We start from the raw sequence: 27,440 nt of genomic DNA on the forward strand, positions 1-27,440 counted from the left end.
AAACTGCCATTTTTAGATCTCTCCACAGGTGTTCTATGGGATTCAGGTCTGGACTCATTGTTGGCAATCTTAGAAGTCTCCAGGTTGTTGACTGATCAGTTGACCCACAGTAGAACCTTTTATAATGGCACAGAAACAGTCAGCCAGGGGCATTGCATGAGGTATCAGGGTCTGGCCCTGCATTTACAGCTTGGAATTGAAGTTGACTGAAAGGAAGTGCATGCCTGACTGTCTGGGAGACCTACTTACACAGGCAACCCACCAGATGGAGACCCAACTTGGAATCCTCACATTTAAAAATATTATTGTCACAGACCACTATAGTGGCACCAATTTCCACAGAGTAGAAACAGTATAATAGGCCTCTGACACAACTTCTACTACAGGTAACCCACCAGATGGAGACCTAATTTTGAGTCTCCACATTTAAAAAAAAATTGTAACATCAGCAGCAGTAGCCACAGCAGGCACAGAGGCCATGACAAAGGTGTCACAGACTACAATAACGCAAGATCTATGCATAACACTAAAAATGACACCATCGCCTAGTCTGTCCAGTCTGCGATTGGGGTGCAAAAGTCATTAGAGATCCACGACTTGTTCATTTTGATGAAAGCTACGTGGGCTAAACTTTCAGGGTACAGATACGCTTATCTGTCAGGAAACCACCAGCAGCACTGAAGGTACGTTCTGAGAGAATGCTGGCTGTCGGACATGGCAAAACCTCCAAGGTGTCATGGTTTGAACAGGGTTCTTGCCCTGCACTCACAGGGTTAAGTGTTCGTGGCCTCTTTCTGGATCTGGGAGGGGTATTTATACTCACTCTTTACCAGGGTTCTCTGTCAGCTATACTGTTGTTCTGGTGTGTCTGACCCCTGGTGTGCCTGTACTCTGCGTTGCTTGTTTGATTCCCGTGTATGACCCGGCCTGTTCCCTCACTCTGTACTCCGTCTCTCGCTTTGGTACTATTGTCTTCTCCGGTTCTGACCTCCTGGCTTGGCTATCGTTACTCCGTTACAGTTTACCCCTATTGTACCGTCTATTGCCCGTTCTGTTTTTCTGACCTATTGCTACGTCCTGACTATCCATTCTGTCTAAACCTTTGGTACTGTATTGCTATCTTGTGGTTTGACCCTGGCTTCATCTGGTTTCTGTCTCTGTCTATGCCCCTTGGTAACATTGTCCTGTAGTTACCTTTCTAGGAGTTTCCCTGCAGCTCCTAGATCTGTGGAGCTTAGGCCACACCCCCAGCAGTCACGTGATTCAGGTCCTGATACTCTGAAGCACGCATCGTCACCGCTGCTGCCCTGCTCCACAGGTATCTTTGAGCACTGTCTTTGTACTCAGGACACCCGCACTGGCTCAGTGAGCAAGTGCAGTGCAGGGCTCCTGACATTATAGCTGACCATTTCAGTTTTTTTTTTTTTCCTCTGAAGAAAAAAAAAAAAAGTGTGTTATCCTCATGGATCCCATACAAGCTTTGGCTGATCAGGTCAAGCACCTGACCCAAATGTTCCACAAACTTAATGTGGAACAGCGCACGATGGCCCAGACCCAGCAACAGTTGGTGGATACTGTGCAGGGGGCTGTCGCTGCAGGGGCTCCTAGTGCTGGGGATAGAGATGTGTCATTGGTAGTGTTGAGCGACTTTTGGTTTTTTAGGGTCGAGTTTCGTTTCATGAAACCCGACTTTTCCAAAAGTCGGGTCGAGCAAAATCGGCCGACTATAGGGAAAAGTCGGGGTCGTCCCAAAACACGAAACCCAATGTAAGTCAATGGAGAATTAAAGTCGGCAGTGAGAGGAGGACAGGAAACACACCAACAGTGCCCATTTGAATGCCAAAAGCATAAATTCTTGTTACTGAAGCTTGTCAACCTTAATTAACTTCATAATACTAGTTACGCACTGAAAAATGGGGGTTATTTGGCTACAGTTGTGAGGGGGGAGGGCTGGCTCCAGGTTTTCGTGGGCCCAGGGCCAAAGAGTGCCCCTTTAACACATACCACAACTCATGATGCTCCGATACGGCAGAGAAATAGCAGTATAGTACAATGAAAAATACTTCACTTCTTACATCTCATGACTGATATCCATTTTAAATTCTCCAATACCTCCAAAAACGGACAGTATATAACTCCATACAGTATTATGGCCAGCGCTTAGTGCGCTAAACAGAGTAATGAGGCCCATATATTTCTCCATACGGAATCATTATTCCCATATAATGTTTCAAACCGTATATGATGAGCTCCACATAATGCTACAGTATATGTTGGTCCCAATGGATGAAGCTCCACTGTCTTATGGGCCCAAATAATGCTCCATATATAATGGTCCCCATTTCTACTGCTCTAGTGTATAATGGGCCCTGTAAATGCTGCGCCAGTGTCTGATGTCCACCTTTGGAATTCTCCATTCACCAGAGTATAGTGCTCCCCAAAAATTGCTGTCCCAACATTGAAAACAATTACATAAGTCTCCTTGCTAGGGAATCCCTGCACTACTCTGAACTCCTTGTCGTCCCCATCTTCCATCTCACTGCACTTGGCTGTTTAGGTCCTCCCACCGGCAGAGACACTTTTGCGTACTATGCGGTGCCCTGTGGCAGTGCCATCGCCCATGAGTATGCCCCCTGCTCAAGGAACCTGCACTTTCATCTGCACCTTCCTCTTTGTCACCGTGTAAGGTGGTATAGTATGCGGGAAGGGGAACCTGAGTTTCCTCTGGGTCAGATTCTGGCTGTGTAGAGTGCGAGGGGAATGTAGTGGTCTGGGTCAATGTACCAGCAGCATCATCCAGCAGTGGCTGGGCCTCAGTGCACTTGTGGCGTCCCCAAGAGTACGGTCGCCACTGTGGCATTGCCTTCCTCCTAGGGAGTGTGTGGTCAAGCTTGGGAGCAACGAAGGATTTCTCTAGCAGTGAAACCAACACACAACACATTTCCCACTCCAGGCCAGCAGGGAGACCTCTGAACCTGACTGCTGAGGAGCTGCTCTCTGTGGTCGGGAGGAGGTAAGTTAGGGCACTCTGTGTAGGGAAGGAGAAGTGTGTGGATGTGAGAAGGGGAGCTGGAGGATGAGCAGAGTTAAGGCTCACTCCTAGCTGGAGCGCATGGTCCGGATTCCGGTCTCCGAGTTTGTAGGGACACTGATGTTCCTGCAGCAGAAACCAGGGGAAGTAGCAACTATAAATGCTCTTTTCCCAACTAAGGCTCGGAGGCCCCAGCATCGACGTGTGCGAGGCAGAAGGAAAAGGCTACAGCTGTCTGCCATACAAGTAAAGTCTGAGGAACATCTGTTAGACAGGAGGCGTTTCAGTGAACCACGGTCCTGTGAGTGCTTCCCCCACAAGCGCTAGAAAGGAGACGTTCAGGAAGGTACATGTTGGCGGAGTGTTGGAAGGGAGCTTTCCATTCTGGTCCCGGAGGTTGGCAGAGGTCCTGACCTGGAGGACACAGCACGGAGGCAGGCATCTGTGTAACCTGCAGACTGTGAGTAAAGCTTTGGAACTGCACGCTCTGGTGTCCTACAGTTATTCCAGCACCGCTACATCTGGGTACCAGCACCTACACCGCCTGTGCCTTTCCCCCATCACTACATCTACACTTCCCTGGGACTCCAGCTCCACCTGTGGGGAGCTTCACCATCTTTGCTGCACAACACCATCAGTCCCAGAGGATCTGCATGCAGCGTCGGCCTAACATCTATGTTGCCGAACAACACAGGTGGCATCAAACTATCTATATAAACTCTTTACCATTATACCACGCCCTTTACATGGGCGCCCAGGGCCACCGTCCGGGTCACCGCTGCTGTGACACATCCCACTGACACCGGCCCGGTACCGAGTACCCCACAGCCCTGGGAGGGCGACCCATATGCCGACTGCTGATCGGGCGGCGTTATTCCCACGAACCTCCAAACAGCGTCCCTGAAGGCAAAGTTTTTGGTTTCCGGGGGCAGTATGATTGCAAAGCTGAACCTTAAAGGAATGTCCAAAAGGGCACCACCAGGAGTAGAGCCTGTGGCTTAATTGGACTGCACCCGGGAAACCACTACCATACAAGCTACAGAAAAGATGGACAGATTGCAAGCTTTGTCGATTCTGTGTGTGGTGTGGTATGTCCGTTTGTAGTTGTGCTAGCGATTTCTCAGCTTTATTCCGTTAACGACCGAGACTCCGGCATGGCCCCGTGGTACGCGTCAAGCTTACTAGAGGGATACGCGAGGCTGTGGCACGTGAGATCGAGCAATAACAGGTCTAGCATTCCAGTACATGTCCGGGGCTGCATTCACGCTACACTGAAAGGACCAGCTTTTGTCGATTACAGGTGCAGATAACCTGCTGAACTCCGTTAGTGATGGGGATCTGGGATTCAGATTATTCCCCGCGAATGATGATTTCCTAGTAAGTTCAGGTCAACCGCAATTCCGGAGTTAGGCCTAACCGTCATTCCTGAAAAAATTACGTGTCCAAACCACAGGTGCTGTAGCTTGCTTAACAGCTCGGCAGCCATTCTCAGGCCCAGTATGGATTCAACAACATTGTAGAAAGTTGATGAAGGGTACAGTTTCACCGGATAACACGTATATATGTAGCCTAGTTTACACTTAAAAATATATTTCTATAGATCAGGAGGCAGACTCAGATGTTCTCAGACCCAGTATGGATTTGACCAGATTGTACAAAGTTGAGAAAGGGTACTTTATCACTGGATAGCAGGTATATATAGCATAGTTTAAACATGTAAAATCTCCGTGTTCTCAGTATGGATTACACAGCAATCTAAAAAGTGGAAAAAAGGAAATGCATTTGAGGCGTACACAACTATATACTTTTGGTGTTATTTTTAAATCTTCATATATATTTCTGTCTCAGTAATACAGTCCAGCCTCTTCGCAATAGGAAATGAGATGCATACAATTAGTGACATAAAGGCTATTGATTGCAGAAATCTAGGAATTATTATTCACGGGAAAAACTTCCGTCACAATTCTCATAGGCGATGCTGACCCTAAATTAATTTGTGTGTTGAGACAGTGAAAACATTTTTTTGTGAATAAAGTCTTGCTGTATCGCACTTCCGTTGATTCCATCACTGTTACTCATCTCAATCCAATTTTTATCACAGGGAGCGATGTAAACATGGTGCTCACTGGCTATCATGATCTGTCACGTAACTTTGGAGTGCAAAAGACAGAAGCCACAGGCCGTAGGCGATTCTATTTGATTGGCATGAGTGGGCACATTTTGAAATGTGCGCCGGAATGTCACACGTTTGTGAGTAGGAAAACTGTGAAAGCTGATGATAAACCACCAATGCATGTAATTGTGAGTTGACGTCCATAAGAAATGGAAGCCACTGATCATCTGGAGCTAGAGCCCGGCCAGCAGGACAGGGCATAGCTACATCTTAACCATCATCTTTCAGTTCAATCAATTTGTAGTGGCAGTCCCAGTGAAGGATTTGACAGCCCAGACTACACAGCGGAGGAGCAGGGAGAGGTAAACATTGCAAATGCTGGGACCCTGCCCAAGCAAGGGGGGCACACTCGTGGGCGTCGGTACTGGCACTGGGCCCCTCATAGTACGGCGGTGTGTCTGACGGCGGGTGTGCACCACCACTGTCAGAGACACTTGATTGCACTGTGAGGGACCCTATGCCAGTGCCCGCGCCCAAGAGTCGGCCTACCCACCTGTCCAGGGCAACGGCACTCGCACGGTTTTGTACGCTAGGTGGTGACCCCGGCCACAAAGTGGCATATGTAGATGTGGGTCATTCAGCTGCTGCAAAAGGCGAAATAGGTCAAGTTCGCGGAATAAGAGGAGGACCAAAGCAAGCCATTTTTCTGGCAACCTATGTGTCATCAAGGGAAGGTGGGACAAAATCCTTGGAAACCCATGCATGGTTCATTTTAATGAAGGTTAGATCATCCACATTTTGGGTTGACAGACGGGTCCTTTTTTCTGTCAGGATTGATCCAGCTGCACTGAAGACTCTTTCTGATAGCACACTTGCAGCTGGGCAAGCGAGCTCCTGTAAGGCATATTGTGCCAATTCAGGCCAGGTGTCCAGTTTAGCGGCCCAATAGTCAAAGGGGAATGACCTGTGCGGGAGAACATCGATATGGGAGGAAAAGTAGTTGTTAACCATAGTTGACAACTGCTGTCTCCTGTCACTTTCCATCGATGCAGTATTACCAGTTGTGTGAGCGGTCCGTGAAAAATCAGTCCACAACATTGTCATGAAACCCCTGTCTCCAATGCCACTTCTGTTGTGTGCACCACGAACACCTCTGCCAAGCTGCCCCCGGCCCGTATGGCTCGTGTGAGAACCATCACTGCTGCTGTGTGCTGGGAATGCCTCAACCAATCGGTTAACCAGAGTTGCTTGTTTAGTAGCCAATATTAGGTCAAGGTTCTCCTGTGGCATGATGTTTTGTAATTTGCCTTTATAGCTTGGATCCAGGATGCTGGCCAACCAGTAGTCGTCATCGTTCATCATTTTGGCAATGCGTGGGTCCCTTTTTAGGATCTGCAAGGCATAATCTGACATGTGGGCCAATGTTCCCGGTGTCAATGATGCACTGCGAGTGCTGGGTGGAGGAGCACTTTCTGGCAAATCCACATCCCTCCAGTCACGCACAAACCCTGTAACAGACCTTGCCGCACCAACATTTTCACTTGCCCCACGAGATGCATCCTCCTCCCCTAAGTAATCATCCCCATCATCATCCTCCTCCTTTTCTTCTTCCTCCACCTCGTCCAGGAGAGGTCCCTGAGCAGACAATGGCTGAATGTCATCAAGGATTCCCTCCACCTCTTCCTCCTTGTCAACATTGGCTGCAGACGCCTGCTCCTTAAGGTGCGTCAAAGTTTGCATGAGCAGACGCATAAGTGGGATGCTTATGCTTAGGATGGCGTCGTCTGCGCTTACCAGCCGTGTGCATTCCTCAAAACACTGAAGGACTTTACAGAGGTCTTTCAGCTTCGACCACTGCACACCTGTCAACTCCATGTCTGCTCTCAAAGTGCCTGGCCGTGTATCCTCCCACAAATGCATTATGGCCTGCCTCTGCTCGCACAGCCGCTCAACCATGTGCAGGGTGGAGTTCCACCTTGTTGCAATGTCGATAATGAGGCGGTGGTTGGGAAGGTGGAGCAATCGCTGCAGCTTCTGCATACGAATGGAGTGTACAGGCGACCGGCGGATGTGCGCGCACAGTCTTCGCACCTTCTGGAGCAGGGCTGTTAACTCCGGATAATTATTGAGGAAGCACTGCACCACCAGGTTCAAGGTGTGAGCCAAGCAAGGTATGTGGCTGAGTTTTGAAAGGGCTATGGCTGCCACAAAATTACGGCCGTTATCACTAACTACCTTGCCTGCCTCAAGATGTACACTGCCCAGACATGACTCAGTTTGTCACTGAAAGTACTCGGCCAGCACCTCGGCGGTGTGTCTGTCACCCAAACACATCATCTGCAACACAGCCTGCTGACGCTTTCCACTAGCTGCTTGATAGGGGGACACCACGTGTGCAACAGTGGCAGCTGCAGATGGAGTGCTCGTACGACTGCGCTCTGTGGACGAGCTTTCGCTTCTGGAGGAGGAGGGTCGAACGCCTACAGCCAACTGCTTCCTATACCGTGGGCTAGGCAGCACTGTCCCACCACCGCTGTCCCATGTGGACCCTGCATCCACCACATTAACCCAGTGCGCAGTGATGGACACGTAACAGCCCTGGCCATGCCGACTGGACCATGCATCAGTTGTGAGGTGCACCTTTCCACTCACTGACTGCTTGAGTGCATGGACAATGCGGTCTTTCACATGATGGTGGAGGGCTGGGATGGTTTTGCGAGGGAAGAAGTAGCGACTGGGTAGGTCATAGCGTGGTACTGCATAGGCCATGAGTTCGTGGAAAGCTGCGCTTTCCACCAACCGATAGGGCATTATCTCTAACGAGATTAGTTTGGCAATGTGGGCGTTCAAACCCAGTGTACGCGGATGAGAGACTGAGTACTTTCTTGACCTACTCATAGTGTCTGGGAGGGTGAGCTGGACTTGAGAGCTGCATATGGTGGAAGTAGCGGTGGACAGGGCGGACTGAGATAGGGTTGATGATGGTGATGGAGTTGGTGTTCTTTCTGATGGCCTAGATTCAGTCTTTCGTTGATATAACAGTGGGATTCCCTGACTGCTGTGGCCTTGCAACGACACCTCAACATTTGCTGCTGTGCTAACCGGTGGGCTTACAGTGGGGGAAACAATGTAGCGTTGCTGACTACCTTCTTTGTGATCAGTTGCACATGTGGTACTTGAGGTTTGGTGTTGTGTCCACGCTTGCAAGTGCATGCTGGTTAAATGTCTAAGCATGCAGCTGGTATTCAAATTTTTCAGATTTTTCCCTCGGCTAAAGGTCTTTGCGCACTTCTTACAGATAACCTTGGCCTGATCATGAGGATTTTGTTCAAAAAAGTGCCACACTGCACTCTTCTTACTTTGGCAGACATTTTGCGGCCTAGCATGCTGTTGTGAGTTCATTTTTCCCTTCACCATTGAGGTCTGATGAACTCCCTCCTCTGGTGAAGGAAGGTAGTGAGGCTGATTACCAAACACCTGGGCAGCTAGATGATGACTGGGTGGCTGGAATTGAGGACTGGATATAAGGCTGCTGATGCCCTTCTTCCTGGCTGATGATTTCCTACTGGATTCTTGGAGACCAGTCTGATTCCTGCATCTCAAAGCTAAGTTTTTCTGCTCTGCTTTGTACTCTTCAGTTTTGTTTTTGTTTTGCCTTGTTTTTTGGGAGTTCTGCCATCCCCGGCCGGGGGTGAGCTGAATTCCATTTTTGTCTCTGATCTGTTGATCTTTTGCTCTGTCTTCAGAATATACCTGAGTGCTGATATAGTCTTTTGAAGCCTAGCGACTTCAGGGCCTGTTTTTCCTATCAGTCGGTTGGCTCATTTTGATAGGGTTTTTGCGGATGGCAGACAGCAGCTTTCCTATCCTGGCCTATGTAGTTAGCTTGGGCCCCATCATTTGCTCAATCTATCTTTCTATCTGTGTTAGTGTTTTCATCTTGCTTCACCGTCATTATATGTTGGGGGCTGCCTATTGCTTTGGGGGTCTGCTCTGGGGCAGTTTAGTTTTTCCCCTATCTGTCTTTAGGCTATGTAGTTCTCCTGCTGTGATCGAGGGGTCTAGGGCACCGTAGGAACCCCCCACGGCTACTGCCGACCTCTCTGGTTTTTCTGGACTTAGCTGGTATTTTGTTTTTTCCTCCTTCAGTGACTCATCATAACAGCACACTGTGATATTTTGACCCTCTGGACAAGCTGTCCAGCAACTCTTTTGATTTTTGGAACCTGTCTTTGGAGTGCTCCGGGCCTGCCAGATAACAGCTGTTGCGATGTCGATGTCTGCTGTGGATGCTCCTCCTCCTCATCTGAGCTATTGGAAGCAGCACCCTCTTCCCCCAATGGATGCCAATCTGGGTCAACAACTGGGTCATCCATCACCTCCTCTTCAATGTCATGTGCACCTTCCTTTGTGTCACCGTGTATGGTGGTATAGTGTGCGGGAAGGGGCACCTGAGTCTCATCAGGGTCAGAATCTGGCTCTGTACACTGCGAGGACATGTAGTGCTCTGAGTGAATGTACCAGCAGAATCATCTATCAGTGGCTGTGCATCAGTGCACTCCATGTCAGATTCATCTTGGCCTGGGTAATTCACCATTTCACTTGATAATCCAGGCATGGTATGTGAAAACAGCTCCATGGAGTAATCATTAGTATGGCCTGCGTCATCCTTCAATCTTGGTTGGGGTGAAGGACACAAGGAAAGGTGTGGTTCATGAACATGAGCCTCCAATGACGACTCAGTGATTTTATTTTTTACAACTTCAGAAAAGGAGGCGATAGAGCTGGAAGCTGAGTCAGCAATGTAAGACAAAACTTTTTCCTGAAGCTCTGGCTTTAAAAGCGGTTTGCCAACTCCTAGAAAACTAAGCCTTCGAGGCCTTGTGGAGCCAGACGATGACGCAGGCTCAACACCTCCTGCATTCGGTCCTATTTTGCTTTTGCCACTACCATCAGATCCACCACCAACACCATCATTACCAGCTGCCAACCCCCACCCAATTCCACAGCCTCTTCCACCAGCCTTCCTCATTTTTGGTAGAAATGTAGACAAAATCCAACAAACTATATAGTAATGTAAAACAAGGTACAAGGTGTCTATAGGACAGGGGAGATTTTGAATTTCTGCACACACTTGTGGACACTGGACACTTTTGGATTGTGTGAGGCCCACTGAATATCACAGCGCTTTGTCACAGGCTCGATGTCGCAGGTGTGAAAAATGTCACTAGAGGATAACGGAGATTTTGAATTTCTGCACACACTTGTGGACACTGGACACTTTTGGATTGTGTGAGGCCCACTGAATATCACAGCGCTATGTCACAGGCTCGATGTCGCAGGTGTGAAAAATGTCACTAGAGGATAACGGAGATTTTGAATTTCTGCACACACTTGTGGACACTGGACACTTTTGGATTGTGTGAGGCCCACTGAATATCACAGCGCTATGTCACAGGCTCGATGTCGCAGGTGTGAAAAATGTCACTAGAGGATAACGGAGATTTTGAATTTCTGCACACACTTGTGGACACTGGACACTTTTGGATTGTGTGAGGCCCACTGAATATCACAGCGCTATGTCACAGGCTCGATTTCGCAGGTGTGAAAAATGTCACTAGAGGATAACGGAGATTTTGAATTTCTGCACACACTTGTGGACACTGGACACTTTTGGATTGTGTGAGGCCCACTGAATATCACAGCGCTATGTCACAGGCTCGATGTCACAGGTGTGAAAAATGTCACTAGAGGATAACGGAGATTTTGAATTTCTGCACACACTTGTGGACACTGGACACTTTTGGATTGTGTGAGGCCCACTGAATATCACAGCGCTATGTCACAGGCAGAAATTGGCTAGTGTATGACAAACTACAAGGTGTATATAGAACAGGATGCGTGCAAGGAGCACGTCAGAGCACTGAGTCAGGCAGCAGGTGTGCCAGGAGGTGTAACAGAGTACAGGAGCAGGGTGTGTGCCAGAGGGCACAACTGAGCATAAGACAGAGCGCAGGATTAGTATGTGTGCCAGGAGGCACAACAGAGTAAGAGACTGAGTACAGGATCAGAGCATGTGCCAGGAGGCACAACTGAGTATGAGACAAAGCACAGGGTCCGAGTGTGTGCCCGGAGGCACAACTGAGTGTAAGACAGAGCACAGAATCAGAGTGTGTGCCAGGAGGCACAACTGAGTATAAGACAGAGCACGGAATCAGAGTGTGTGCCAGGAGGCACAACAGGGGATGAGACAGAGTACAGGGTAAGAGCGTGTGCCAGGAGGCACAACCGAGTATGAGACAGAGTACAGTGTCAGAGCATGTGCCAGGAGGCACAACCGAGTACGAGACAGAACACAGGGTCAGAGCGTGTGCCAGGAGGCACATCCAAGTACAAAGCAGAGTGCAGATTCAGAGCGTGTGCCAAGAGGCACAACAGAGTGCAAGGCAGGGGACCTGAATACAGCGCACAGCCAGGCAGGGACACGGCAGACCAAGCCAGGAAGCACAACAATAATCAGGCACCTCCCCTAGGGGGAGGTCGTCTGATATAGCACATGACTACTACTGGTTCCGGGTCAGGACCTAGCCAGAAAGCACATGACCACTACAGGTTCCGGGTCAGGTCCTCCATTACCATAGAGAGGACCGAGCCCTATACAGCACTGACAGGAGCACGCAAGCGCAAACGTGACATGTAGGAAGAGACCCGGGGACGAGAGCTGCGCGTGCGCACCCGACGGGACCCCCGGAGTGGCCGCAGCTCCGGAAGAGATGACGTCGGGACCGAGGTCCCGCCCCCAGGTGAGCACGGCGTGACAGTACCCCCCCCTTTACGCCCCCTCTTTCTAAAACTGGAGAGGAACTTAGACAAAATCTGGGGTGCGTGGATATTCTCCCTGGGTTCCCATGACCTCTCCTCGGGGCCAAAACCCTTCCAATCGACCAAGAACATGGTTCTCCCTCTTACCTTCTTCATGGCCAAAATGTCATTCACCTCAAACTCATCCCCCAAGCCAACAGGCTGGGGTGTGTGGCCTGGAGAAGGATGAAATCGGTTAAGAACCACAGGTTTTAGGAGAGACACATGGAAGAAATTGGGAATACGGAGTGAAGGAGGCAGCTTCAATTTGTAAGCAACATCATTAATCCACCTGAGGACCTCAAAAGGACCAATGTAACGGGGACCCAGTTTGTAAGATGGTACCTTAAGGCGAACGTATTTGGTGGAGAGCCACACCTTGTCACCAGGGAGAAATGGAGGAACGTCCAGGCGCCTCTTGTCAGCGTGTAATTTCATTCTGTCCCGTGCTTTCTCGAGAGCGGTTTCGGTCTCCTGCCATACCCTGGAGAACTCCACAGACTGAGAATCGGCAGCAGGTACCCCCGAGACAGGAAGTACCGGTAGAGGCACATTGGGATGCTGTCCAAAGACGATGAAGAAAGGAGACTTGGTAGACGATTCACTGGAGTGATTATTGTAGGCGAACTCAGCCCAAGGAAGTAGACCGACCCAGTCATTCTGATGAGCATTAGAGGTAGGATGTAAGGATCTGGTTTGTACGTTCCACCTGCCCATTGGTTTGGGGGTGATAGGCGGAAGAGAAATCCAATGACACTTTCATGAGTCCGCATAGAGCTCTCCAGAACCGGGAGGTGAATTGGACCCCTCTGTCTGACACGATGTGCTGGGGGAAGCCGTGAATCCTGAAGATATGGGAAATGAAGATCTTCGCCAAGTCAGGAGTAGAGGGTAGTCCGAGAAGAGGAATGAAGTGGGCCATCTTTGAAAATCGGTCTACAACCACCAAGACCACAGTACAACCGGAAGAACAAGGCAGATCAGTAATGAAATCCATGGCTATGTGCTGCCATGGAGCCGACGGAATGGGAAGCGGGAACAGAAGACCGGAGGGTGGTTGTCTGGGTATCTTGTTCTGGGCACAGGACGGGCAAGATGCTACAAAGTCTTTAACATCCTGGGAGAGTGAAGGCCACCAATAATGGCGAGAGATTAAGTCCAAAGTCTTTTTGACACCAACGTGGCCGGCAATCTTGGACGAATGTCCCCAATTTAGCACTCGTTTTCGGTTATTCTCAGCCACAAAGGTTCTTCCTGGAGGTAACGTGGTTAACTTGACAGGAGCCACAGTAATTACTTTGGATATATCAATGATATGAGAGGGTTCTTCCTCTGCATCAGATGACAGGAATGATCTTGACAATGCATCCGCTCTAACGTTCTTATCGCCGGGCCGAAAATGTAGCTCAAAGTCAAAACGGGCGAAGAATAGGGACCACCTGGCTTGCTGAGGATTGAGCCTCTGTGCGGACTGGATGTACGCCAGGTTCTTATGGTCCGTGAAGATCTTGAATGGATGTATGGCACCTTCCAGTAAGTACCTCCACTCCTCCAAGGCCAACTTAATGGCCAATAGCTCTTTGTCGCCAATGGAGTAGTTCTGCTCAGTGGAGGAAAATACTTTACAAAAGAAGCCACAGGTGACAAAACGTCCAGAAGAGGATTTCTGCAGAAGGACTGCGCCAGCCCCAGTAGAGGATGCGTCCACCTCGAGAGTGAAAGGTCTACTAACCTCAGGTCGGTGAAGCACTGGAGCAGCGGCGAAGGCTTGTTTCAACGACTGGAAGGCCTCTTCAGCCTCAGAGGGCCAAGCCTTTGGGTTAGCTCCCTTGCAGATAAGGGACGAGATGGGGCGAACCAACGAGGAGAAATGAGGAACGAACTGTCGGTAGTAGTTCGCAAAACCAAGGAAGCGTTGGATTGCCTTCACCCCATGGGGCTGTGGCCAATCGAGGACGGCGGACACTTTTGCCGGATCCATGCATAGACCTGATTCTGAGATAATGTACCCCAAGAATGGCAGGGACGTTTGCTCAAAGGCACATTTCTCGAGCTTGGCATAAAGGCGGTTCTCCCTCAGGCGCTGGAGGACTTGACGCACGTTCTTTCTGTGGGCGGAGAGGTCTGGAGAAAAAACGAGGATGTCATCCAGATAGACTACCACGCAGGAGTACAGCATATCCCGGAAGACGTTATTCACAAACTCCTGGAACACCGCTGGGGCATTGCAGAGGCCGAAGGGCATGACCAAGTACTCGTAGTGACCGTCTCTGGTGTTAAAGGCGGTCTTCCACTCATCCCCGGAACGAATGCGGATCAAGTTGTAGGCCCCAGGAAGATCCAGTTTGGTGAAAATTCGAGCTCCTCTAAGTCGGTCAAAGAGCTCCAGGAACAATGGCAATGGGTACTTGTTCTTGATTGTGATATCCTTCAGGCCTCGGTAGTCTATGCAAGGACGGAGGGAGCCGTCCTTCTTTTTTACAAAGAAAAATCCCGCTCCCGCGGGCGAGGAGGACTTACGGATAAAACCTCTAGCAAGGTTCTCCTGGATATAGTCAGACATAGCTTGGGTCTCAGCAGGGGATAGCGGGTATATCCTACCCCTAGGTGGCGTAGAACCAGGAATGAGGTCAATCGGACAGTCATATGACCGATGGGGGGGCAGAGTCTCGGCCTCCTCCTTGTCGAAGACATCTGCAAAGGACCAGTAAGCCAACGGCAGACCTGTAGGTGCCGGGGATGGACCGGCAGAGTTCATCGGACGGACGGGCAACAGGCACTTCTCCTGACAGAATGGTCCCCACCGGAGTATCTCGCCCGACCGCCAGTCCAGGGTTGGCTCATGAGTCCGTAGCCAAGGGAGGCCTAGAAGAAGTGTGTGAGACATGGTAGACAAGACGAGGAAGGAGATCTTCTCCAGGTGCAGGGCTCCGATCTGCAGCTCGATCTCTTTGGTGGCCTGGGTAACGGTCTCCTGCACGGACGTACCATTGACCGAAACAATCGACCGAGGAGTCTCCAGGGATCTGACAGGAATCCGGTATTTTTTAACTGCCTCGAGTGTGATAAAATTCCCCTCCGCGCCAGAATCCAGGAAAGCCTCCTCAGAATAACGCTTGGCACCGAGATTCAATAATACGGACACGAGCAGGGGAGGAGAGGAATCACGTACACCTAGGGAGGCCTCTCCTATCAACCCTAGGCGGAGAAGTTTCCCGGCTTTTTGGAGCAGGAACGGAGGAGGTGAGAGGAGCTTCTCTCTCTGGCTAATTCACGGGCACGTTCCTGAAACCGCAGGTCAATGCGTGTCGCCAGTGAGATCAGATCCTCTGAAGAGGTGGGAGTATCCCGACCTGCCAGTACGTCTTTGATCCGACTGGACAGGCCACGCCAAAAGATCCCTACGAGAGCCTCGTTGTTCCAACCGAGTTCGGAGGCCAAGGTACGAAAACGGATGGCATACTGTCCTACCGGTAGCGTACCCTGGTGGAGGTTAAAGAGGGACTCGGTGATAGAGGCCAGCCGACCCGGCTCGTCGAACACCTTGCGGAAGGTGTCCAAAAAGGTGGAAAGCTGAGAGACGAGTGGGTCATTGCGCTCCCAGAGGGGGTTCACCCATGCTAACGCCTCCCCCTCTAAGTGTGAAACAATAAAGGCAATTTGGGCGCGCTCAGTGGGATAGTGCTGCGGCAAAAGCTCAAAATGTAACCAGCATTGGTTCAGAAATCCTCGACAAAACTTAGGGTCCCCGCTATATCGGGGTGGCTTGCCGAGGCGCGGCATCGGGTGCGGGGCCGAGGACTGGGCAGAAACGGATTGTATGGCCGACAAACGAGACTCCATGGATTTCAAAAAGACCATAATCCTGGTCTGACTCTCCCGAAGGAACACCAGTTCCTTTTGAATGGAGGTGGTGGCACCAGCGGGGTCCATGGACTGATTATACTGTGACGACTCCTGGAGTGGACCCTCTGGGTCGTGACACCAACCCTCCCAGGGCGAGCTGACCTAGTGAAGACCACCCCCTATACAGGGAGTGTCAAGGGCAAGCCCCAGGGGGTGAGGCACCACGACTGCTGGCACCAGGCGGCTGGCTCACAGGAGACACGAGTGGGTGAGTGTGTCGGCAGGAACGTGTAAAGTGTGGACACGGGAACACGTGGTATACAGAGACTTCATTCGTCCGGGTGTGAGTGAAGCAGGATGCGTGCAAGGAGCACGTCAGAGCACTGAGTCAGGCAGCAGGTGTGCCAGGAGGTGTAACAGAGTACAGGAGCAGGGTGTGTGCCAGAGGGCACAACTGAGCATAAGACAGAGCGCAGGATTAGTATGTGTGCCAGGAGGCACAACAGAGTAAGAGACTGAGTACAGGATCAGAGCATGTGCCAGGAGGCACAACTGAGTATGAGACAAAGCACAGGGTCCGAGTGTGTGCCCGGAGGCACAACTGAGTATAAGACAGAGCACGGAATCAGAGTGTGTGCCAGGAGGCACAACTGAGTATAAGACAGAGCACGGAATCAGAGTGTGTGCCAGGAGGCACAACAGAGGATGAGACAGAGTACAGGGTAAGAGCGTGTGCCAGGAGGCACAACCGAGTATGAGACAGAGTACAGTGTCAGAGCATGTGCCAGGAGGCACAACCGAGTACGAGACAGAACACAGGGTCAGAGCGTGTGCCATGAGGCACAACCAAGTACAAAGCAGAGTGCAGATTCAGAGCGTGTGCCAAGAGGCACAACAGAGTGCAAGGCAGGGGACCTGAATACAGCGCACAGCCAGGCAGGGAGACGGCAGACCAAGCCAGGAAGCACAACAATAATCAGGCACCTCCCCTAGGGGGAGGTCATCTGATATAGCATATGACTACTACTGGTTCCGGGTCAGGACCTAGCTAGAAAGCACATGACCACTACAGGTTCCGGGTCAGGTCCTCCATTACCATAGAGAGGACCGAGCCCTATACAGCACTGACAGGAGCGCGCAAGCGCAAACGTGACATGTAGGAGGAGACCCGGGGACGAGAGCTGCGGGTGCGCACCCGACGGGACCCCCGGAGTGACCGCAGCTCCGGAAAAGATAACGTCGGGACCGAGGTCCCGCCCCCAGGTGAGCACGGCGTGACCATGTCCTCGACTTATCCTTACAGAGCGACACACAGATAGCTTCACTGTGGCCATGATAACAGCCGTTACACGGTACTGAGAGAGGAGCGTGCACGTACACGGCTGTCCGGTGTACGTAAAATTATCAAGCTCCGTGTTTTTTAAGTATACGGACTGACACACGCTGTCTCTCTATAGTTTTGAATGTGATCAAACAGCAAATATATTTAACTGTTTGAAAACTAGACAAAACTAGAAGGTGCAGGTCAGTAAGAACGGAACATGTCCTCGACTTATCCTTACAGAGCGACACACAGCTTTACTGTGGCCGTGATAACAGCCGTTACACGGTACTGAGAGAGGAGCGTGCACGTACACGCCTGTCCGGTGTACGTAAAATTGTCAAGCTCCATGTTTTTTAAGTATAAGGACTGACACACGCTGTCTCTCTATAGTTTTGAATGTGATCAAACAGCAAATATATTTAACTGTTTGAAAGCTAGACAAAACTAGAAGGTGCAGGTCTGTAAGAACGGAACATGTCCACGACTTATCCTTACAGAGTGACACACAGATAGCTTCACTGTGGCTGTGATAACAGCCGTTACACGGTACTGTGTGAGGAGTGTGCACCGCTGTATGGTGTGAAAAAATGCACGCTCAGTACCTCACCAGGACAAAAAAAAAATTGGGATTGCTTTTAAAAAAGCAGTTTGCAGAGCAGTGGGTAAACAGCAATGCAGCCATCAGGAAGCCTTAGAAGGCAGCCTAACAACCAACACCGCTGATCCAGCAAAATATAGCCTCCACTTGCACTGCACACACAGTGACTGGTGTGTTGTACAGGCAAAATCGCTAGCAGCAGAAGCAGTTTTTGTTGTCTTCTTCCCTGCCTAACGCTCTCCCTACAAAATCATCATCATCAGCAGCTCTCCCTATTCTGAGAACAGCATGAGTAACATGGCGGTCAGCGTGCACGCCCTTTTATACCCCCTGTGACGCCCACCAAAGCAAGCCAATCACTTGCATGCCCTTCTAAAAGATGGTGGTGACCCCCTGCCTATGTCATCACGTTGCCCACAGTGTCCGTGGATCCTGATTGGCTGAAAAAGAGGGCAAAACAAACTTTTGAAACGCAACTTTGGCGCTTAAGTCGCCGACCTCGTGGCCGACCTCATCCTCACTCTAGTCATTGGCATTCCCAGAATCTCCGGTCAAATTGCCAGACCTTTTCTCAGGGGATAAAAAGGAGTTCAGGTCTTTCAGAGAAGGATGCAAGCTTTTTTATTCTCTGAGGCCCCGCTCCTCCGGGGATGAGTTCCAGAGGGTGGGGGTCGTCAGTTCCCTACTTCAGGGGGCTCCACAGGCATGGGCTTTCTCTCTCTCTTCCTCTGCTCCTGAACGTATGTCTGTGAATTTGTTCTTTGAGGCTCTGGGGCACATTTATGATGAGCCAGATAGAGTGCGTCTGGCAGAGGATATGGTGATGAGTGTGACACAGGGGATGAACTCTGCTGAATGGTTCTGCTCTGAGTTCAGATGCTGGGCAGCGGAGGTCTCCTGGGATGATGCTGCCCTCCGGGGTTTGTTCTGTAGAGGCCTGTCCGAACGTTTGAAAGATGCCCTAGCCCTTCATCCTCCACCGGATTCTTTGGAGGACGCTATGATCCAGGCTGTCCGCATGGACCGTAGGCTGCGGGCAAGAGGGGTCATGCTGCAGGAGACCCCTTTATTCTCCAATCTGAGAGACTCTGCATCTAGTCCTGAGCCCATGGAGGTTGGTGCCACGTCATTGGAGGAAAAAGAGAGGAGACACCGAAGAAACAACCAATTGTGCTTTTACTGTGGATCCGCTGGACATTGGAGAAGGAACTGTCCTTCTTGCCCTTCTTCAGTGAAGCCATTAGGAAAACGACTGAGTCTGGGTAACAATCGAGGAGGTTGCCCAGACTCCCAGGTACCCTTTTCCTCACTTACTAAAATTCTGCTTCCGGTGGAACTGGAACTTACAGGCGGTCCAGTTGGGACTACCGCCTTTGTTGACTGTGGTACTTCTACTAATCTGATTGATGCCAAAGTTGTGACTTTTCATAAGATAGGGACAGTCAGGTTAAAAGATCCTGTTAAAATCGTGGCAATTGATTCTTCTCCCATCACCCAGGAGGGAATTTGTTTCATGACTGATACCTTTTCTCTGAAAGTGGGTTCCACTCACGTGGAAAAATTAAGGTGTTTTGTTCTAAATAATCTGCCAGCTGGACTGGTACTGGGTATGCCTTGGCTTCAACATCACAATCCTACTATTGACTGGGTCACGGGGGAGATCATTAAGTGGGGTTGTATGGCTAACGGTCTATGTTGTAACTTGACAACTCTTGTCACCCCAGTAAAATCTGTGTCAGTGTCGTCTGTCGATCTGGAAGGTATTCCGGAGTACCTGAAAGATTTTGAAGATGTATTTTCTGAAAGTGAGGCTGAGGCGCTACCACCACATAGACCCTTTGATTGTGCCATTAATCTAGTCCCTGGAGCCAAGTTACCCAAGGCTCGCCTGTTCAATTTGTCCGGGCCTGAACGTATAGCCATGAAGGAGTACATTATCGAGAGTCTCCGCAAAGGGCATATTAGGCCTTCTGTTTCACCTGTGGCAGCGGGCTTCTTTTTTGTTAAGAAAAAAGATGGTGGTTTGCGGCCGTGCCTCGACTTTCGGGAATTAAATAAAATTACTGTGAAAAATACATACCCTCTCCCCCTAATTCCTGATCTATGTAACCAACTCACCGGGGCCAAGTGGTTCTCTAAACTGGATTTACGTGGGGCGTATAACCTTATAAAAGTCCGGGAAGGGGACGAATGGAAAACAGCCTTTCCTGACGACTGAAGGGCTGTTCGAAAACTTGGTTATGCCCTTTGGTCTCACCAATGCTCCTGCTGTTTTTCAGAATTTTATTATTGCAATTTTCTCTGATTTAATTAGTCGTTTTGTGGTTATCTATTTGGATGACATTCTGGTGTACTTGGTGGACAGTCAATCTCACTTGCACCATTTGCGGATGGTTCTCATGAGACTGAGGGAGAATCATTTGTATGCCAAGTTGGAAAAATGCTCATTTTTCATGCAAGAAGTATCCTTTCTGGAGTTGATTGTGTCAGGGGAGAGGTTCCGCATGGATCCTAAGAAGGTCCAGGCTGTTACGAAGTGAGTGCAGCCTCATGACTTGAAAGGGTTGCAGCGATTTTTGGGCTTTGCCAACTTTTATAGGAAATTTATTAAGGGCTTCTCGCAGGTGGTAAAGCCTCTAACGGACCTCACTCTCAAGGGAGCTGATGTAAAAAATTGGTCTGTAGCTGCAAAAAATTCTTTCATGACATTAAAAAAGTGCTTTTCTTCAGCCTCTGTATTGGTACAACCCGACCCGTCAAGACCTTTTGTCGTGGAGGTTGACGCCTCTGAAGTAGGGGTAGGGGAAGTTTTGTCTCAGGGCCCTCCTACCCTTACTAATCTGAGGCCTTGCGCCTTCTTCTCTAAAAAATTTTCCTCTGCCGAGAGAAATTACGATGTCGGCAATAGAGAATTGTTGGCGGTAAAGTTGGCTTTTGAAGAATGGAGGCATTTCCTGGAGGGGGCTGTTCATCCCATTACAGTCATCACTGATCACAAAAATTTGGCCTATATCGAGTCTGCCAAGAGATTGACCCCCAGACAGGCTCGATGGGCGCTTTTTTTTTCTCGATTTCAGTTTACCATCACATTCCGCCCGGGATCTAAAAACATCAAGGCTGATGCCTTATACCGAAGCTTTGATTCGGTGTCCACTCCAGAACCTCCCTCCTCCATTCTTCAGCCAGGAGTAGTGGTGGCCGAAATCTAATCTGAGTTACAGAGAGGGATTTTGGAGGCCTAGGCTCGGGCTCCTGGTGGTAAACCCCCGGGTAAATTGTTTGCACCGGAACGTTTCCGTCTCGGACTTAGGCAGGAATTTCACGATTCTGTGTTGAGTGCTCATCCTGGGATTGCAGCTACCCGGGGGGCAATTGCGAGGGATTTCTGGTGGCCCTCTATGGTAACAGATATTAAAAAGTTTGTGACTGCATGTGGGGTGTGCGCTCGTTCTAAAAGTTCTCAAGTCCGGCAAGCCGGGGAATTGGTGCCTTTGCCAATTCCGGATAGACCATGGACACATTTGTCCATGGATTTTATCACAAATCTTCCTCCTTCCAGGGGCAACTCGGTGATATGGGTGGTGGTGGATAGGTTTTCAAAACAAGCTCACTTTGCACCTCTCCCCACGTTACCATCTGCTGAAACCCTGGCCCGCTTATTTATGCAGCATATAATTAGGCTGCATGGAGTGCCTATGTATGTGGTGTCAGACAGAGGGGTACAGTTTGTAGCCAGGTTCGGGAGGGCTTTTTGCAAAAAGCTGGGGATTTCGTTGTCCTTCTCCTCTGGCTACCACCCAGAGTCTAATGGACAGACGGAACGCATGAACCAATCAGAGCAGATTGTGAGATGCTTGGCCTCTTCCAGGCAGGAGGACTGGTGTGAGGTATTGCCCATGGCAGAGTTTGCATTCAATGGTCGTGTGAGTCAATCTACTGGGAAGTCTCCCTTTCAGGTCAACTATGGGTTTAACCCACATTTTGGAGAGTTTTCCCTCATGGATTCAAGTTATCCTGGTGCTGAGGATGTGACACAACGTCTTAGAATTCTTTGGAGGGAGGTTCAGATGAATATTTCCAAGGCCCAGGAAAACTATAAGCGGTTTGCTGACAGGAGGAGGGGGCCAGGTCCAGCATTTGCAGTAGGGGAGAAGGTGTGGCTATCGACCTGCAATATCAAGCTTAAGATACCATCTATAAAGCTGGGCCCCAAGTTTATTGGCCCATACAAAGTTGTGGAGGTTGTTAACCCAGTAGCCTACCGACTGCAGCTGCCCACCTCCTTTAAAATTTCTGCTGTCTTCCACAGGTCCCTGTTAAAGCCTGTGGGGACGGTGAGAGAGGATCCCTCATAAAATGCTCCACCAGTGCTGGTAGAAGGGCAGCTGGAGTATGAAGTAGGGCGCATTGTTGACTCCCGGTGGGAGCGCCGGAGACTCCAGTATCTGATACACTGGAAGGTGTACTCTCTGGAGGATCGGTCATGGGTTCTGGCCAGTTCGGTGCATGCCGATCGTCTGGTGCGGGCTTTCCATGCCAGATACCCAGACAAGCCTGGGGGTCCAGTGGCCCCCCGTTAAGAGGGGGGTACTGTCATGGTTTGAATAGGGTTCTTGCCCTGCACTCACAGGGTTAAGTGTTCGTGGCCTCCTTCTGGATCTGGGAGGGGTATTTATACTCACTCTTTACCAGGGTTCTCTGTCAGCTATACTGTTGTTCTGGTGTGTCTGACCCCTGGTGTGTGTGTACTCTGCGTTGCTTGTTTGATTCCCGTGTATGACCCGGCCTGTTCCCTCACTCTGTACTCCGTCTCTCGCTTTGGTACTATTGTCTTCTCTGGTTCTGACCTCCTGGCTTGGCTATCGTTACTCCGTTACAGTTTACCCCTATTGTACCGTCTATTGCCCGTTCTGGTTTTCTGACCTATTGCTACGTCCTGACTATCCATTCTGTCTAAACCTTTGGTACTGTATTGCTATCTTGTGCTTTGACCCTGGCTTCATCTGGTTTCTGTCTCTGTCTATGCCCCTTGGTAACATTGTCCTGTAGTTACCTTTCTAGGAGTTTCCCTGCAGCTCCTAGATCTGTGGAGCTTAGGCCATGCCCCCAGCAGTCACGTGATTCAGGTCCTGATACTCTGAAGCATGCATCGTTACCGCTGCTGCCCTGCTCCACAGGTATCTTTGAGCACTGTCTATGTACTCAGGACACCCACACTGGCTCACTGAGCAAGTGCAGTGCGGGGCTCCTGACACAAGGTATGACATGCAAGCTCAGGCCATGTGTTACGGATTTACCACAACAGAGAGGAGCCAGAAGACCGCAGCATCTGATATCTCCTACTCCTGCCCTGGTTAGACGCACTTCACATTCATATTAAACAGTGTGGGTAAATTTTTTTGGGCAGCACAGGGATTAATCTGCACTGTTGAGAGCTCCTGGAGCTAAGGCTCTCAGTTGTGCACTGTTAGCCACTCCCATCTACTATATAATCTGAATCCTGGCTAGCACTCAGAGATAGCTTTTGCTGCTTGGCTGGAGATTGTTTTTGGTGATTATTTGAGTAGGCCGTTGATGGATTTATCTGTGACTGTTGCTAGGTTTTGAGTGTGTGATAATTCCCTTTCTTCTCCTACTTTGGTTTATCCCCATCCTTCACTCTCCAGTGCATACCACTGCTATTTGTGTGTGTATATCTTTATGTTTGGTATTTTTCGTTACCCTGTTCGTATTACCTTGTTAGTCTGGATGGTGTCCTACGTCTTATGGTATACTACTACTCACCTCTACCCTGGCTGGGGGAAGAGTACAGACTGAGGGCAGACTCAGGATCTAAGGCAGGGTAGGTGGTCCCGGCATCTTCACCATGAGAAGTAACCCGGGAAACAGGGCGAGCTAGGGCACCACTAGCATTAGGGACAGGGAAGGAGCCCAGTTCCCGGTACACGCGAGAACAGAGTCATGACACCACTCTTCCATTTTTAAAGACCAAAATTGAAAAGGGTCCAGCCCCCTAACTGATGGAATTGATATTCCAGATACTCCTGCACCATTCTCTCCAGTCATTCAAAACGTGTCAGACTTGTACTCTGCTCTGCTGATTCATGGATTGGTCTAAAATATGTGAGAAACGACTTACAGAAATTGCTTATGCCACTTACACTGCTGCTACTGCTGCTAATGTTTTTGAGATGATGCCTTGACGTTCTTGGGGTTGAACATCTAGAGCTGCAATGCACACCATGTACCTCACTGCTGCCTTGGGGAAAACCATTCACAAGATTGTCTACAAGCATGTTTCGATACTCCAGCATGCACGGAAATATTGTTAGGAGGTAGCGGAAAACCTCGCTGTCTCCTCTCTCTCCTATGTGCTGGGTCCATGCACCTTATTCGGTACCCGAATGGTGTACTTGTTTACTAAATCTCTTGATGTGTTCCTCTACTATGCTTGTGATGTCTTTGTGCTTTGGTTGCTCTATTCAAATGTTCTATCATTGTACTGTACATTGTCTGTAGTGCAGGGTTAGTTAAGGCTTAAGCTTGTTGGCTGGACCAGCAGCCTAAAGGCAGTAGGAAACTCTGGCTTCCAGTCAGTGCCCCGAGCTTGCTAAATCCCAGGAGGGGGACAGAAATTGCTGCCCTGGACCCATGGGTGAAGAAGCGGGCACCGGGACTGAGTAGTGACCCGCTGAGGACTATAAGCATCCAAAAATCGGCTTGAGAACTATGACTGTAACTGTTGCTGCCGCTGATACAGCAGTGAAAGATACTAGGGAAAGAGCAGGAAGTTTTGTTCCATTTACTGCATCCACTTTTTTTACCTCTTTTATTTTACAATAAATTGTTTCCCTGTTGGATTACAACTGTGTTCCTGGCTCCTGATTGCCTGTGCTGCAGTGTCGGTGGAGAAGAGGTAAATCACCTGCGGTTGCATCTGTCCTGTCTGTTTTATGTGCAAGGGGCCGGGGTGCTTATGGACAGTTGCTTAGTGAACTCGCCCATGACTACTACCCCCTGCCACCATGTTACATTTGGCATAGTCAGCAGGATGCAACCCCAGCAGCGGCCGTATGACTAGCGGTGTGGTCTGGCACCTCGACATGGCCAGAGGATACACCTTTATTCAGGAGGCCAAAAATGAAGCGAAGGTATGTGTGAACGCCGGGTCCCTGACTTTCAGCGGTCCTCTGCAGATGGGGGACCGTGTTGCCGTTGTTAAAGAACATGGGCCCTGATGACCATATGCGGTGGCCATGCGGATGACCTCCGATTGGGAGGCAAGCCCACCACATGAGGCTCAGTGTGATGAACGGCCATTTACCGCAGCCACTGTTCCTGCAGCTGTGCTGGAAAGAGCGGCGCCTGGACTCAGTGAGGTGGCCGCAAATGTCGCAACAGAGACGGAAGCTCTGGGAGCTGTGGGACTGCCGCTGGAGGGGACATGGAGCCGGAGGAACAGTGGGGACTCCTTCTCCAGCAGATCCTTGTCCCACACTTACATTGTTGTGCAAGGTCCACATGCAGCCCAATATACTACTCAGCGGCCGAGCAAAGACTGAAGCAGCCCCTAAACTGACTGAAGTGACTGAAGTGCTAGTTGCACTGAAGGAAAAAGTAAAAGGGACTGTTTCGCGTTCCTGCGAGGGCAGTTGGCCCTGAACAGCGCTAAAGGACTGAGGCATCACTGGTGGTCAATGCAGTCACAATGGACTAAAGATGACTTTCTCCTCCTCCTCATTTTCAGTTGCACTTGTTACACCTCACCTGCTGGACCACGGTGCTGTAACCCTATGAGGGTTGATTACGGTGGTCTTTGTGTGTGGCTGCCTAAGTACTGGACTGTGTTGCCCCTTTTCTACCTTTGGACTGGCCCTATGTTATATGCAGCCCTCCACTGTCTACAAGCCTGTGGTCCACTCAAGGGAGAGAGGGGGAAAACAGCCAGGTCTGGATCGAACATCGCAGAATTGAAGGGCCATCAGGCCACTTTAAGAGACTACATCCATTTTATGGACTAAAATGCACTTTTATGTTTTATTGACTGTATGCTTTTTAGAAGGCTATATTGTGTCCTTTTATATAGGCCCTGACGGTCGATGATGACTGTGTTTTAGGAGGGAGGGGTGTAAGGTGGTGGCGGAGAACCTCGCTATATCCTCTCTCTCCAATGTGCTGGGCCTGTGCACCTTATGCGGTACCCGGATGGTGTATTTGTTTATTAAATGTCTTGATGTGTTCCTGCACTATGCTTGTGATGTCTTTGTGCTGTGGTTGCTATTTTCCAATGTTCTATCATTGTACTATATAATGTCTGTAGTGCAGGGTTAATTAAGGGTTAAGCTTGTGGGTTGGACCAGCAGCCTAAAGGCAGCAGGAAGCTCCGGCTTCCAGTCAGTGCCCCGGGCAGGCTTGCCCAGGCAGGTGCTCAGCAGTGATCGGGAGCTTGCCAAACCCCAGGAGGGGGACAAACTGCTACCCTGAACCCACGGGCGGTGAAGCGGGCACCAGGATTGAGTAGTTCCCCGCCGAGGACTATAAGTGTCTAGAAATCAGCTTGAGGACTGTGACTGTAACTGTTGCTGCCGCTGATACAGCAGTGAAGGATACTTCGGAAAGAGCAGGAAGGTTTGTTCCATTTACTGCATCGACTTTTTCTACCTCTTTTTTTCTACAATAACTTTGTGTTCCTGGATTCTGATTGCCTGTGCTGCAGTGTCGGTGGAGAAGAGATAAATCGCCAGGGGTTGAATCTGTCCTGTCTGTTTTATGTGAAAGGGGCTGGGGTGCTTATGGACTGTTGCTTAGTGAACTCACCAATGACTACCACCCCGTGCCACGTTGTTACAGTATCTGGCTAAATATGCTCTTGTACCGTGAATCTAACAGAGTGGCTACCCAGTAGTCAGTACCAATTCTAACACTAAGAATACGAGCTTCATGTTGAAGATATGAGCGTCTTCTTGCTGCACTGTGTCATGCATTTCTATGAGGTCCAAGTCCATGGAGTGTTGCTTGTGGGGTAACAGCCAAGGTTGTTTCCTCCTTTCCCTCCCACCAACCACGGACAACAGAGAGGGTATCATTATCCTTTTCATCTCCTTACTGTTGTGTGTATATCACGTCTTCCTCCTCGTCCTTCTCCAGTTGTTCCTTGGCTCCTGCACCTTCACTAACAGTTTGTCTGGTACCATGATCCCCCTCGATTGCTGTAAGCCACCCTCCCATGGCACCCACTTGTGCAACAACAATCCGGACATTTAAGATATTGTTATCCATTTCGAATCCTCTTCTGCTTTAACCTCTTCCTCTGGGACCACTACATCCTCATGCAGACTATTCAAAGTGTGCTCCAGCATGTAGATGACCAGAATAGTGATGCTGATGACAGCATAGACAGTGCTATTTATCTTTGTAGCCATTTCAAAACTATGCAGAAGGGTGCAGAGGTCCTTCATCTTTGCCAACTACGTAAGGGTAATTTGCACCACATCCATACTGCTTTGACCCAGGCTATGCAAAATGACATACCACACCAGGGCTCGTTGCTGCTACCAGTCACAGCAACATGTGCAGAGTGGAATTCCACAGTGTCGGAAAATCACAAGTGTCAAAATCTAGGTGTCAGTGCTGAAATGCACCCTGGCAGACATAGATTTTTTCATGG

Source organism: Dendrobates tinctorius, unplaced genomic scaffold (genome assembly GCF_039654945.1).
Source record: "Dendrobates tinctorius isolate UK_male_01 unplaced genomic scaffold, ASM3965494v1 ptg000312l, whole genome shotgun sequence".
Classification (NCBI taxonomy): Eukaryota; Metazoa; Chordata; class Amphibia; order Anura; family Dendrobatidae; genus Dendrobates; species Dendrobates tinctorius.